The 16,272-nt window shown below is 36.4% G+C and overlaps 1 long non-coding RNA gene across 1 annotated transcript; it reads right to left on the reverse strand.

The window, feature by feature from the left end:
* Positions 1-510: 510 nt before the first annotated feature.
* Positions 511-4,224, reverse strand: LOC110623704. Its single transcript, XR_002489316.1, has 6 exons — positions 3,981-4,224; positions 3,802-3,891; positions 3,691-3,711; positions 2,992-3,586; positions 2,432-2,909; positions 511-1,350 (listed from the first exon to the last, which is right to left on the reverse strand). It is a non-coding gene; the product is annotated as an uncharacterized LOC110623704 (long non-coding RNA).
* Positions 4,225-16,272: the final 12,048 nt, after the last annotated feature.

Here is a 16,272-nt window from a genome sequence, read left to right on the forward strand (position 1 = left end):
TAATATGTATATAAACTAAATTGGATATATTGTGTTGCTATAGAATATATCAAAATTACTTTTTCTACAATTTATTTTTAAAATTTTAATTAAGACATTGAGTTTTTATAGCATTAACAATAATGTAATATATGATATTAGATTTTATCGCGTCCAATTATAAAATATTAAAATATTATTTTACAATTTTTCCTTTTACTTTTTATATGTTATTCAAAAAAATTCATCTTTCTCTATAAATAATTATACAACCCTTAGCTAGACTAGAAGGAATATTGCTACTTTATGTTATAATTAATTAATATTAGGTAATTTAATAATATTTACAATAAAAAATTATTTTTTAAAAAAAATAGAAAATTAAAAGATAATTAGAGAAATTAAAAAATAGTGTTATATTATACTGTAAAATCTATAAATATGACAAAATTAATAGCAAGTAAATACATATTATATTAAAATTAAATATATATATAATCAATTATTCTATTCAATTTTAAAACAGTTCTTCGTAAAAATCAAAACTAAAGTAAAACATTCAGTAAGCTCGAGACCCCCAAGACTATCCCTTCCCACATTGCAGATCTCAATCAAAATCCTTCCCTTGAAATATAGCCTAAAAAAGAAGCTCATATGAGTATTGGCTTTTAAGACATTGATTAAGCATGGAATGGATGAAAATATTTTTTTCTATTAAATATAAACATTCTCATGCATAATCATTAAAAAACTGACACTCATATGAGCATGTGATTTTTCAGTCTCTCCCAAATTAAACTTATACCTGCCGTATGAAAACAATGCCGATGGAAATAAACAAAATCCACAATGTTAGTGCTGATTAAAGTCAGATATTTCTCGAGCAACATGATTTGAATGTTTCCTGATCCACCTATACCTCAACCTGATAAGCATGCTTCATCTGCTTCTGATCATTTGCAACCTCTTTCTTGTCTGAAGTGCTTCTCAGCATCTCTTGCAGCCTTACCAATTCATTTGGTAGGAGGTGATAGAAATGGACCTACGTTCTGCTAAACCTGGAGCTGCAAACTTGTATTATTTCCTGTATTTGACATGCGCTGCAATATCACTGCAGGTTGGTCTGCTTCTGACATTTTCTTCCACAGTCAAATAAACATCATAGTCCTTGTGTCCTGGTACTGTTCAGAGTATTGTAATTTGTAATTTGTACCGAATCTTGAAGTTGTGCCTGTTGCCTGGCACGCCATTCGATGATGGAGGAAATCTAGGATTACTCTTTAGGTCTTGCCGGTTATTGTAATGCCCATAATAATAATAATAGTTTGGGTTAACACTGAAGCCCCTTCGTGAGCAGACGGTCCAGCTGGCCTATTCTTGTTAAACATACTATTACTATGGATTTATGTGATATGAGCATAGGAATAACATGATTTTTCGATAATAAAGTTCGAAGTATTCACATTTTTCCAAAATTTAATATAAAAAATTTCAAATAATAATAAATTAAATTACTGTCACTCAAAAATTTACAACATTAGAACTATATTTAAAAAGTATAGGAGAATAAAGAAATAAACAATACTCTTTAATTCATGTAGATACATAACACAATTTCATATCGTGTAATGCATGTATAGCCAAATTGTATTTAAAATAATTTTATTATTTTGATATTTTAGTATTTTGTGAGATTTGTTTTAAATTAATTTAGCTTATATTAGAAGACAAATTCGTACATCCCATTTAGGAGGGAGATTTTTTAAAATAATTTAAAAAAATGATCTTTAATATAATTTAAATTTGACTATTTAACTAAATACTCTTCCTATATATTATACACATTTCTGTATTAGAATTATGATTTGGAGCCTATAAAAAGAGTTTTAAAGTAACAACCACAATGAACCAATGAATAAAAGATAATGTTATGAACAATATTTGATTCTTAATACATTATTTAACAACTTATCAAGATTTAACCTTGTAGCGTTTTAATATGAATCTTCTATATATTTAGTTAACTTATCAAGAAAATGTGGTGTTCTCGAAACTAGAATAACTTTATTATTTATATTTCTAATCACATTGGTTGGTTAGAAGATATAATAGAGCAACTTTCGCTTGATTATTTATGTTTCTAATCACATTGATTAGTTAGGGGTGTAGCTTTTGCTCTATTATTATATTTCTAATAATATTTGTTGGTCAGGGACTGAAATATATCTTTGACAGGATTTTTATCGGATGTTGGTCCTAATTCCGCATTATTATGACATTATAACATGGTAGTTGGTTAGACAATCTAGATGTTGATCCATTTGGTCTGCACTTCTAATCAACTCATGCCTCCTATGGGGAAATTTATTTGAAAAAGAAAAGAAAAGAAAGGAATGGACATAAATGCCCATGCAAAATCTAGCATTGAATATACAAGAATACTCATTCTTACCTTTCTTACATTTCTCTTCCTTGCTGGCGCTGACCATTATTTTCATGCCACAGTGTAGGGAATGGTTTAACATCTATAATTTTTAAGATCTGCAATATTAGTGACACATCACAAGAAATGGATATTCATTACTTAAGTCAGTGAAAAATACTAATGGTAAGAAAACTCATTGTAGAAACAACGTGGGAACGTCCCTGAACTTCCATAGTCAGAAACTGGCAAGTCAAATTCCTTGGATCCAATGCCTACTGCAAAGATATTTCATAAGCATGAAATTATAGTTTTACATAGAGCACTGCTCCATCATCTTTCCAGAAGCAACATAAGGAGTGTCCCCAATTTACCGCTCCAACAATTTCTAGCACTTCCCAGACTATGATAAAAAGCAGCTTCCGCTCGACTCCTCTGCTCTACTAAAAAATTGATAAACTACAAGCATCCGGAGATCATACCTTCTCACGCAAGACCATGCCATTTGCTGAGATTATAAAACCAGCAAACTTTTACCATGAAAGTGGTTCTCTAGACATAGAAGATTAGTTGTTATAAGATCCACTAACCTGTAATTGTGTCTCTCATCCAAGGAATTCTTTGTAATGGAGGTAACAAATAGGCATCATCATCGTAAGAGCCATAGGATAAGCTGATAATCATACAGCAAATCTAGCATTACACTATTTTGGACCTGCTCTTCCTCCAGCAACTTTAAAAAAACAAAATGTAGCGGTGATGGAATCCAAATCATAGAGAAAACTAATACGTTGTACTAGGTTTTGATGCACAAGATGGCCTCAATACATCATCATGACATTATGCTTGCTATCACCTTGATGTACATGGTGCTCTCAAATGGTCAAATGGATATATTGGAGAAATTCAAAAGAAACGTTACTATCCTAATATGCAAAAAATTGTTAACTCTCAAGTCAATATTTCTTCTAAAAGAAATTCTGCTACTCACAACTTCCCTAGTATTGTAGTTTTCATGGTCACCTGGTGCATTTTCCACGGGTGTCCTAAAGGGCTGACACGTAAAAGAGCAGAATCAACAAACAACTTTTTAGAACAATGAAATTCAGACCGTTAAAGAGCTTTCAAGTTTCCTTGTTTGGCAAGCAATTTTCTCTTATCAATGAACGGCAATTTGGCAATACCCTGGCTTCCAACAAAGATGCAAGGCAACATTTGTTAGTTCGAAACACAAATGAAGGTGGAAGCAGGAAGAGAAGTATAATTAATCTGCCAAGCGAAGCGTTTACCATTCATGTCAATCTCAAAATCTGCCCATAAAAAAAATAGAGTCCCAATAAAGCTTGCAGAAAAGCAATGAAGATTTCCACAAAAATTAATCATATAGGTATCAATTTTACCTAAGTGAAAATTTTCTATATTGGTGATGATGAGTCAGTCATCAACTTCCTATATTCTTCCGGCAAAGCATTGGAACTGCATTTCGCTCACTGGCCAGTGAGCACAAACAAATACCAGAAAAAATCATCAATTTGAACAAGATTTAGAGAAAAGCAAAAATAATTAGAGAGTGGAGGACCTAGAAGCAGGTAGGATTGCCATCAGCTTATCAAAGGGTTTAAATGGCTCTCCCAAAAAAAAAAGGGTTATTTCCCAGTTAGCAACATTCTTCATCCTTGAGATCAGAGATCAATGAAGCATAATGGTATGGATAAAACCTGAAACAAGTAGAAGAGAAATGCCATTTCAACTAGGTAACAATTGGATCATATGTGCTTACAAAGTGTTTGATATATGATTTGGAGACTTCACGCGTTGCATAGATAAACATTAACTGTGGAGTTTTTAGTTTTGGGCTTTGGGCTTAGGGCAGGCTTTATTAGGGGTTGGCGGTTTCTAGTGTATCACCCGTAGCTTTCATTGTAATCTTTGCCCCAATTGGACTTTTAACATAATATGCAGATATTTCTGTCAACACTCAAATGCATACAACTAATTAATTTAAAAATATCATATATATTGAAATTATAATAAATCTCAACATCTTGTTGTAGATAAAAAATATTTTAATACTGCTTGCAATTTCAACAAAAGAAAAAAATCAAAGTCGAGCAATAAGTCAATCATCGAGGAAAAGAGGGATAAAGAGGAGCTGGCGTCGTCAAAAGTGCCAAACTTCAATAAACTAGTGCAATAAGAGGATGGCACGGCTTGACCTCCGCTGCACGATTCTCTTTATTAGTTTATAAATAATATAATTTAAAAATCTGTCAATTTATTTTAAATTAAAACAAAATTTTTAATAAAATATATTAAAGTAATTGAAATTAAACAGGAAAAAAAATTAAAATTAAAATGATTATGGAAAATACGGATGAAAGAAAAATAAGGTTGGAGAATAAAAAAGTGATTTTCCCTTATTTGGAAAAAGAAAGAAAAATCAAATGAGAAAGAATAATAAATGGTTATGTTTTTTTGGCATAATCTCTTTAATTTGGAAAGAGAATGGAGAGATGAGAGGAAAATTTTACTATTTAAATTAAGATTACATTTGCGGAAAATATTTTCAAAAAAATATCTTTTATATTTTTATTTAGAATATTTAAAAAAATATTCTAAATAAAAAATATTTTTTATAAAAATAAAAAAATTTAAAAAAATGAATTTTTTAAAAAAGGTTATTTTTTCTACAATTTTATTATCATCTCCATATATAAATTTATTAATGTATTTTATTTTTTAAACTAAAACTAAATAATTATAAAATAAATTGTTTCTTTTAAAATATTTTTTAAAATATAAGTTTTCTTAAAAAATAAATGAATCTTAAATTAAAATTAATTTTTTAAAAAATACTATTTAATTTCTATAATATAAATAAATTTACTAATTAATTTTTAATTTTAAAAAATATATTAAAATACTTTTAACATTTTAAAAAATTTATTAATTAATTTTTCTGTTAATTTTAACTTTTAAATATTATAAAAAAAATCTAAAATATATTTAATATAAATTAATTAATTAATAAACTTTTTTAAAAATATTAAATACTAACTAATAATTTTTTTAAAATTATAAGAATTATATAATAAAATATGTGATAATTAAAATTAATAAAAAAATTAATTAATAAAATTTTAAAACGTTGAAAATATTTTAAATATTTTTTAAAACCAAATCACTTAATAATAAATTTGTATATACTAAATAATAATTTTTTAAAAAAATTTATATATAATTCAATAATATTAATTTTACCTATAATATTTGGTTTTTTTCATATTTTTAGCTTTTCAAACAAGTGTTTTATTTTTATTTTCTTTACATCCAAATAAGAAAATAAAAAATTAGAGAAGAATTCTTTCTTTTTCCTCCGTTATTTTCTTTTTTAACATTTTGTCAAACATGGGCTTAGTTTACAAGTAACCTCTTATTATTAGCTACCTTAAATATATTAAATTTTATTAAATATTATATTAATTCTATATCAATTTATATATTATTATAGTTTAAAAAAATAGACAATAATTTTAAAATAATTAAAAAATAAAAAATAAATAAAAAAATATAAGATGAATGAATAACAATATGCAAAATTTCAAATATTTTAATTTAACATTTAAATCAAGATTATTTTCCAATCTTTTACTTCTTGATTATTTACTTTGTTTTTATTTATGATATATGAATAAGTTAATCTTTCTTATATTCTTCAATCTTATGTGTACAAATTGTGGATGTACATATCTGTACACAAATCATTTTCTTTTTAAAAATAATAATAATAATAATAAAAAGTTAGTTATTGAGGATGGGGCCGTGTCATGTGTGTCTCAAAAATATCCATTTTCCCTTTCGTGCACGGCTCACGAAGTCACACTACTAATCTGTATAAATCTTAGAAAAATTATTTAGAAATCTATCATCTATATATATATGCTAGATTTTTCGAGAGAAAAAGAGAACAAGAAATTTGAATTTTTTATTTTTATTATTTCGATCGTTAAGAATTTAGAGGTTATGTATACCTCTATAACATAAAAAAATTTATTTTTTATTTTTTATTAATAAAATTAATAATTTTATAATGAAAATTTATGTATTGTCGACTAATTTATATAAATTAAGAATTGGTGAAATATTTTTTAATATTTATAATTGATAATCTGAAATCCAATAAAATAGAGTTTTACAAGAGTTTTTGTATTGAATTACAAAGTTTAAACATTTTGAGGAGGGAATTCCCCTTTTATCCATTTCGTCTTGCTTGCTGGTGACGTGTAAAGGTTTCTCTAGGATTGGGCCACGTGTCTCTGCCATACAGATTCGGGCGTACGAGGGTATCAGGCGCCTGCCCCATGCGTAACGGCCTCTGATTCTCCCTGCGCGTACGTTCGAACGGATCTGCCAGGCTGTCTGGTGAGTGTCATTATGGATATCGGATCGGGCCGAGAATTGGGCCAAAGAGGAGAGGGCCTGTTTTGTGCGGACTGAATCAATCTAGGTGAGGAGGCTTAGTCGAGCCCGGCCTTGGAAGTTGGATGAGCCCGACCTGCTTGGGGTGCTAAATACGTGGGCCTTTGCTTTGTAGGCTTTAGATTGTGGACGAGGTCCTGGACCGGGATGGAGGAATCCAGCGGTCATCAATAATATTTAAAAACTTTCAATTAAAATAAAATATTTTACAAATTATATAAAAAATTAAAATATTTTAAATAAAATGACATTCATTTTATTACTATTAGTTATTGAGGATCGTGTGACGTGTTGTCTAAAAAAATCTGTTTTCCATTTCGCGCACGGCTGTCACGAAGTGACTGTGACAGTACTCAACTGGATAAATCTTAGAAAAATTATCTAGAAATTTATCTCCAGCCACATTATAAGGCGATAACTTTTGTGGCTTCCTCAAATCATTTTCATATATTATTATATTTATGATTTACTCTGTATTATATTTTATATAATTCCAAATAATAATAATATTTGTTTAAGCCGGCCGAGGTAAATAATCAACCAAACGTACTTGCCCTCAATTTCTTAGATTTTATAAAAAGAAAAAAAATGAAATTATAAAATATGTGGTTCGAGAATATTTGAATAAAGGTATATTTTCTGTCTAAAAAATATATTTGTTTTTTAAATATCTTAACTATAAAATGTATAATGTGATTAATTTACTAATATTATTATTTAACATATGTTAAAAATAAATTTTAATATTTTTAAAATAATTTAATAATATGAATTATTTGTTTTAACACTATAAATGTATCAATGATATATTAAGAATATATTAAATAAATTTTATGGTTTAACTGTACTTTTAAATTATATATAAAAATAAAAATAATATTATTAAATTATAATAGATAAAAATTTTGAAATATAAGTATTTGAGCATGCATTCTCCCTTAAAACTTTTAAGGGAGAAGTTCACACACGGAGAGAGGATGAGTCTAGATTTTTTTTTTTTAATCTGCAAATTAATATATTATATGACTGCTAAAAAAATCAGTAAAATTTATAAAATAGAGACTAAATTTAAAGGAACACCCACACAATATTTTTTAAATAAAGTTTATCTATCATTAGACAATTTTATTATTCTGTTGCACAAATTTAAATAAGAGATGAGATTGTAAAAATATAATAACAGTAATAATGGTTATAATATTTAAAGGAGGTGAAAAAGCAGATTCAATCAACGTTAAAAAAAATCTTTGTATTTATAAAATAAATAAGTGATTGTGAACTTCTTGACTAATTGGAGAGTTTCAAGTATTGTACGAATTTTTACCGTCAAAGGAGAGTAGTTCAAAATATATTTAACCACTCCATCTAACAAAGTGTCAGACATATCATGAACCATTATAGTAATATTGGTAGAAAGAAAACTAATCACTTCAGGTCATATTGATATTAAATTTTAAGATTGCACGAGGAGGAGGAGATAACTAAATCTCATGTTTAAGTAATTGACAAGAAGTGTAGAATGGAGAAGCAACAAAAAGAATATATCGCTGAAGTTTCAATCGGCTAAAAGTAATACGAGATGAACTAGTAAAAGTATCTTAAAGAATAAATTTAAATGTTTTTTTATTATGTGTCTTTTATATATTTTAAAAAATAAGAGAAATAGATTGAATAATAAATATATTGTAATACCCGGCTAGAGTCCGACATCGAACTTCTACTTTCCGATGGAGTTTCGGATGTCGGAGGTCTCTAGAAGGGGTAGAGTGATGTTTTTCTAACATGTTTTGGTATGTTTCATCGTTTTAAAGCATAAGGAAATGAGTTTTTGAGTAAAATGAACCAAGGCAGAAAAGCCAGGTTCGGCCGCCGAAGTTGAGGTTCGACCGCCGAACATGCATGGCTTTCGGTTTCACGTGTGGCCGCCGAAGGTGGTCTGGCCAGCCACCTATAAATGGCCCTCAGTCAGTTGAAAGGATAAACATCACCGTTTCTTTCACGTTATGAGGTGAGACCCTGTCCTTTGTGAGTATTCTTTCATGTTGTCATTCAATCTTGCAAAGATTTGATTAGTTTTGATGGTATTTTGAAGGTTTTAAGCTAAAAACTCAAAGTTGTGAAGTTTGGAGAGTTTGAAGGAGAGTTGCTCCAAAACTCCACGTTAGGATCGTTCATCTTCTTGGTTTCAAGAAGTAAGTGAAGATCCTGAGCTTGTTTTTATGTTTTCTGAAGGTTTTATGTGGTTTTGGGGGAGAGTTGCATGAATAGGGTTATTTGTGAGGTTTTGATGATTTTGTGAGTAAAGCTTGTTTTTGTGTTGTATGTGTTGTGTGTTTGGGGTTTTTAGGTAGTTTTTGACCCCTTTGAGCATATACTTGAGTGTATGCAAGTTGAGGAAGTGAGGTAGGTGAGTTTGGAGGAGTTTTGGGCATTTGGCGAGAGGCAGGGCAAGTTTCTGCCCTGCTGATGAATTCAGGTTCGGCAGCCGAAAGAACATTCGGCCGCCGAACCTCTGAGGTGGTGAGAGGAGGTGGCTTCGGCTGCCCAAGCTTGCCCCCGAGCTTTTGGACTTTCGGCTCTGGAGGGAAGTTCGGCCGCCGAAGGTCAGAGACTTTCGTCTCTGGAGTGCCTTTTGGCCTCCGAAACTTGCCCCCGAAAGGGTTCGGCTGCCGAAAGTAGAGATTCGGCCGCCGAAGGTGCTTGAGTTTCGTCTCTGGAGAGGACTTTCGGCCGCCGAACCTGCCGCCGAACCTGCCGCCGAAAGTGTCCTGTCCAGCTTTCCTTTGCATGCTTTGCATGGATAGTAGAGTGAGTTTAAGGGGATTCTTGGGGAGTTTATTAGAGTTGTTCTTGAGTTAGTTTGGTCCCTCATTTGCGTCCATCTGTATAGGTACAGACCAAAGGAACCAGAGAGAGCAGCAGTGAGTCCTGCTTCAGAGTTTGTCAGAGCCTGCAGAGTCAGTCCAGTTCGCCAGAGGTGAGTGGAACTCAACTTAAAGCTTGCTTTTAGCATACTTCATGCATCATGAGTATACAGTAGGTTGTTTGCATTAGCATTCACGAATATGTTGCATTGCATAGTTATTTGTTGATGTAGGTGAATGCTGAATGATCCAATAGTCTCTGAGAGAAGTCCAGGAGCCTTTGACTACGCCCTGGCAGGTATAGAGAAGTCCAGGAGCCTTGACTACGCCCTGGCAGGTATATAGTAAAGTCCAGGAGCCTTTAACTATGCCCTGGCAATGGTAAGTACAAAGGTGTTATATACACATATACATATATGACAGGAAGACCAGGTGCTCGATTCTACGCCCTGGCACGACAGAGTTATCGGGACTATGTGGTGACAGGTTTACCCTTGATGTGGATTGTCTGTGGTTTGATGCATTCCATCAGAGCATGTGTTAATGACTATTTTACTGTTCTACTCACTGGGCTATAGAGCTCATCCCACTCCCTTAACCCCAGTTTTGCAGGTTCAGTGTACAGTATACAGAGGAGATCCACAGAGTACAAAAAGAGTAAAGAGATTTGTAATAGCTTAGAGTGGACATGTAATATTAAAGAGATGTAATAGTTGTGTATAAAGTTAGAAATGTGCTTGACTTAGTAATGTACATGATCCGTATATGTATATCTGTTTTACTGTATGTGACACACCAGGCTTAACAGGTATGAGTTAACCCATCTAGAACAAGCTCTAGTCAGGGGTACAGAGTACAGAGTACAGAGACAGTGCATGCACAGGTTAAGCCTTGGTTCAGTTATTTTCACAGAAAATGTATGAGATTTACAGGTACACAGAGGGTATAACAGGCTTGCTACGGGTTCTGGCGGCCTTAAGCCGACCTGAATCCTAGCGCCGGTGACGGTCCATTTTGGGGTCGTTACAGATTGGTATCAGAGCCCTAGGTTCACATGATCGGACCTATAGAGACAGTGTTGGGCTCATAGAGGTTAGAAGTGGTCAAGCACAATAGGAAATCATGTCAACTAGGATAGGGTCTTGAGTCCTATCTGTTTACTGCTATGATATGCCATGAGTTTTGCATGTGCCTTATTGATATGTGATGTGTATGTGCTAAAGTGCTATCTTTTGTGTTGTTTTCTAGAGAGTAAAAATAAGAGGAACTCGTCGATCAGATCGATTGACTGGAGTCCCACCAGATAGTGAGAGACCAATTGCTCGTCCTCCTGCATTGCCAAGGGCAAGGTCTTAGAGATCTAGCAGGGAAGGTACGTCAATAGACCCGAGACGGTCTGTAGACGAGAGCAGAAGAGGTACATCGAGAGGAGAAAGATCAGAGGAAAGGAGGGAGGCTATGGAGATTGACCAGTTTAGAGATGATAGCATGGGTTTTGAGGAAGGTATGGGAGAGTCGCAGGGAGGTGCTCAGGCCTCAGGTTTTGGCTATCCAGCCTTTCCGCAGGACCCAGAGTATCCGATGGGAGGTATGTCGGAGTACTCTAGTTTTGTCCCATATCCTCCTTACACGCCATATATGCCTTATCCTCCTTATTACCCACCATATCCGATGTATCCACCTTTCCCTACCCATCCAAGTGCAGCACACCCAGAGCCAAATGACCCAGTACCACCACCACCAGAACCAGTAGCCCCTATTGTTGCCAGACAGCAACCTAGCTCATCTGGAGGTAAAGTGCAAATGACGGAGTACCTGAAATTGGATGCTCCTAAATATAACACGGGAGATGATCCATTTGAATACCTCAGATCAGTTAGGATGATCACTAGTGAATTGGGAGCTGATGATAGTAGAGCCATTGAGATGGCAGGGTTTACACTTAAATGCAAGAAGGCCAGAGAATGGTTCAAGAATTATGTGGAACCCAGGGTGGACAGTATGTCTTGGGGAGAGTTCGCTAATGAATTTGCAGGGTGGGCTTTTCCTGATAGCTCCAGGGAGATGAAAGTTATAGAGTTCGAACAGTTGCGACAGACAGACGAAATGAGTGTTGATGACTTCACAGATAAGTTCCTGGATTTGCTTCAGTATGTGGGTCAAGCCTATGATACTGCTCAGAAGAAGGCAAGGAGATATACTATGAGACTGCATCCCAGGTATTCCTCCTTGATTCTTCCAGCAGAAAAGGAGAGTTTCCACACGATAGTAGACGCAGCCAGGAAAATGGAAGCTAGTGCCAATATCCAGAAACAGTCAAAGGCACAGGCTTCGGGTTCTAAGGCCCCCAGTTCAGGCACTTCAGGCAGCAAGAGATGGGATAGAGCAAAAGGAACAAAGAGTAAGTTCTGGAGTAAAGTCAAGTCAGGTCTGGGAATAGGTAGTGGCTCAAGCTCTGGCACAGCTCCAGTATGCAGAAGATGTGGAAGACCACATGGAGGAGCTTGTCGGTTGGGATCTACAGCGTGTTTTAGATGTGGACAGGAAGGGCATATTGCTCGGGATTGTCCTCAGGTGACTTTTGCACCATCCCAGCAGATGAGTTCAGGCAGTGTGGTACAGCCAGTTGTACAGCCAGCAGCGCCAGTCATGCCTCAGAGTAGTGGCAGAGGTAGAGGGAGAGGTGCAGCCTCTACTTCAGCAACAGGTTCCCGAGGTGGAAATCCAGTAGCCCCAGCACGGATTTTCACTGTGACACAGGAGGAGGCAAACACGTCGAACACAGTGGTGTCAGGTAATCTCATCATTGGGTGTTCAGATGTGTATGCTTTGATGGACCCCGGTGCATCTCATTCCTTTATTGCTTCGAGAGCAATAGAGAGATTGGGTTTGATCAGTTCTGAGTTAGAGTATCCTCTCTGGGTCAGTGGACCTAAATGTGACCCATCAGTGGCAGTGTCAGTCTGTCGTTTCAGTCCAGTGTTCATAGAGGGTAGATGCCTTCCAGCTGACCTTGTGGTTCTAGACTTGACCGATTTTGATGTCATTCTAGGGATGGATTGGCTATCTGCATATAGTGCTACTTTGGACTGTAGAGAGAAGATAGTTAGTCTGAGAGACCAAGATGGGTTAGAGTGTGTCTTCAGAGGAGACAGGAGAGGTACACCCAGAGGTTTGATTTCAGCCCTTCAGGCTCGTCGTTTTCTTAGGAGGGGTTGTCAAGGGTTTCTAGCTCATGTGAGAGAGCTAGACAGTCAGGTGAGGGAACCAGCCGCAGTACCAGTAGTCCGAGAGTTTCTCGATGTTTTCCCAGACGAACTTCCAGGACTACCACCAGGTAGGGAGATAGAGTTTGAGATCGAATTGCTGCCTGATACCAGACCTATCTCTATTCCTCCCTACAGGATGGAGCCAGCAGAGTTAAAAGAATTGAAAGAACAGTTGCAGGATTTGGTAGATAAGGGTTTCATCCGCCTTAGTACCTCACCTTGGGGTGCTCCAGTGCTCTTTGTCAGAAAGAATGATGGATCCCTCAGACTTTGTATCGACTACAGACAGTTGAACAAGGTCACTACCAAGAATAGGTAAACTCTACCTAGGATTGATGATCTATTTGACCAGCTAGCTGGAGCAGGTTGTTTCTCTAAAATAGATCTGAGATCCGGATATCATCAGTTAAGAGTCAGAGAGGCAGATGTGCCAAAGACAGCTTTCAGAACCAGATATGGGCATTATGAGTTCTTAGTGATGTCATTCGGGTTGACGAACGCCCCTGCAGCATTCATGGATCTCATGAACAGAGTTTTCAGTGAGTTTCTGGATCACTTTGTCATTGTTTTCATCGATGATATTTTAGTGTATTCTAGAGATGCAGAGGAGCATGCCCAGCATCTGCGGATAGTTTTGCAGACACTGAGAGAGCATGGTTTATATGCCAAGTTCTCGAAGTGTGAGTTTTGGTTGAGGAGCATTTCCTTCTTGGGACATGTGGTATCAGCAGAGGGTATTGAGGTAGATCCCAAGAAGATAGAGGCTGTAGCTAACTGGCCCAGACCCACTACAGTGACTGAGATTAAAAGCTTTCTGGGACTGGCAGGTTACTACAGGAGGTTCGTTCAAGACTTCTCAAAGATAGTAGCTCCTATGACCAAACTGACTCAGAAGAACCAGAAGTTTGTCTGGTCAGACCAGTGTGAAGAGAGCTTTGAGGAGCTCAAGAGGAGATTGACAACAGCACCAGTGTTAGCTCTGCCTGTCAGTAATGAGGATTTCACAGTGTTCTGTGATGCATCTCGAGTGGGATTAGGTTGTGTTTTGATGCAGAGTGATAGGGTGATAGCTTATGCTTCGAGACAGTTGAAGAAGCACGAGTTGAATTACCCTACCCATGACCTATAGATGGCAGCAGTTATTTTTGCACTCAAGATGTGGCGGCATTACCTCTATGGGGTTAAATGCGAGATCTTCACCGATCACAAGAGTTTACAGTACATCTTGAGTCAGAGAGAGCTGAATTTGAGGCAGAGAAGGTGGGTAGAATTGCTCAGTGATTATGATTGTAAGATCCAGTATCATCCGGGTAAGGCAAATGTTGTGGCAGACGCCCTAAGCCGGAAGTCACTAGGCAGTTTATCCCATATTGCAGCAGAGCGGAGACCAGTCGTGATGGAGCTTTACAAGCTCTTAGAAGAGGGGTTACAGCTAGAGTTGTCTGGTACAGGTGCATTGATAGCACAGATGAGAGTGACACCTGTGTTTCTGGAGCAGATAGCTCAAAGACAGCATGAGGACCTAGAGTTGATGAAAATTGCCAGGACTGTTCAGTCAGGCAACAGTGCAGAGTTCAGAATTGACAGCAAAGGGATCCTCCGTTATGGGAGTCGACTTTGTGTACCAGATAGGAGCAGTGTGAAGGAAGATATTATGAGGGAAGCTCATAATGCGAGGTATAGTGTTCACCCAGGAGCCACCAAGATGTACCAGGATTTGAAACGGGTTTATTGGTGGCCAGCCATGAAGAAAGAAGTGGCGCAGTTTGTGACAGCCTGTGAGGTTTGCCAGAGGGTGAAACTAGAGCATCAGAAACCAGCCGGAATGCTTAACCCATTGTCGATTCCAGAATGGAAATGGGAGAACATAGCTATGGATTTTGTCGTGGGTTTACCAGCAGCGTCCAACAGGATAGACTCTATATGGGTGATTGTGGACGGACTCACGAAATCTGCTCATTTTCTTCCAGTTCGGAGTAACTATTCTGTGGATAAGTTGGCACAGGTATATCTGGATGAGATAGTGAGATTACATGGCGTTCCAGTGTCTATAGTCTCAGATAGAGGACCTCAGTTTACCTCCAGATTTTGGCGAAGTCTGCAGAGTGCGATGGGCACGAGATTGGATTTTAGCACTGCTTTCCACCCACAGACTGATGGACAGTCAGAAAGGACCATCCAGACCATAGAGGATATGCTTCGACTGTGTGTGTTAGACTTTGGCGGTTCTTAGAGGCAGCATCTACCTTTGGTGGAGTTTGCCTACAATAACAGCCATCATGCTAGCATAGGGATGGCTCCTTATGAAGCTTTGTATGGGAGGAAGTGCAGATCACCTGTTTGCTGGGAAGAGGTAGGAGAGAAGGCTCTTGCAGGGCCAGAGTTAGTAGAGATTACCAGTAGAGTGGTGCCCATGATCAGAGAGAGAATCAGAACAGCGCAGAGTAGACAGAAAAGTTATGCAGACGTTCGCAGAAAGCAGTTAGAGTTCCAGGAGGGTAATTGGGTATTGCTAAAAGTGTCTCCAATCAAGGGCGTGGTTCGTTTTGGAAAGAAGGGTAAGTTAGCCCCACGATACATTGGACCCTTTGAGATTGTGCAGAGGATCGGAAATGTGTCGTATAAGCTGGATTTACCTGCTGCGATGGAGAGAATTCACCCGGTATTTCATGTTTCTATGCTACGACAGTTTGTGTCAGATCCGAATTAGGTTCTGAGTGCACCTGATGTGGAGGTCCTTGGAGATCTCACGTATATAGAGCAGCCAGTGCGGATTCTTGACACGCAGATCAGACAACTAAGGAACAAAGAGATTCCGATGGTGAAAGTTCTGTGGAACCACCATAATCTAGAAGAGTGTACGTGGGAGACACGGGAATCTATGCTTCAGCAGTATCCATATTTGTTTTGAGGTTAGCTCCCTCTTTTATGTGTTAATTGTTTGTTTTCGGAACATTCGAGGATGAATGTTCTTAAGGGGGGGAGAATGTAATACCCGGCTAGAGTCCGGCATCGGACTTCTACTTTCCGATGGAGTTTCGGATGTCGGAGGTCTCTAGAAGGGGTAGAGTGATGTTTTTCTAACATGTTTTGGTATGTTTCATTGTTTTAAAGCATAAGGAAATGAGTTTTTGAGTGAAATGAACCAAGGCAGAAAAGCCAGGTTCGGCCGCCGAACATGCATAGCTTTCGGTTTCAAGTGTGGCCGCCGAAGGTGGTCTGGCCAGCCACCTATAAATGGCCCTCAGTCGGTTGAAAG

Source organism: Manihot esculenta, chromosome 9 (assembly GCF_001659605.2).
Source record: "Manihot esculenta cultivar AM560-2 chromosome 9, M.esculenta_v8, whole genome shotgun sequence".
Lineage (NCBI taxonomy): Eukaryota > Viridiplantae > Streptophyta > Magnoliopsida > Malpighiales > Euphorbiaceae > Manihot > Manihot esculenta.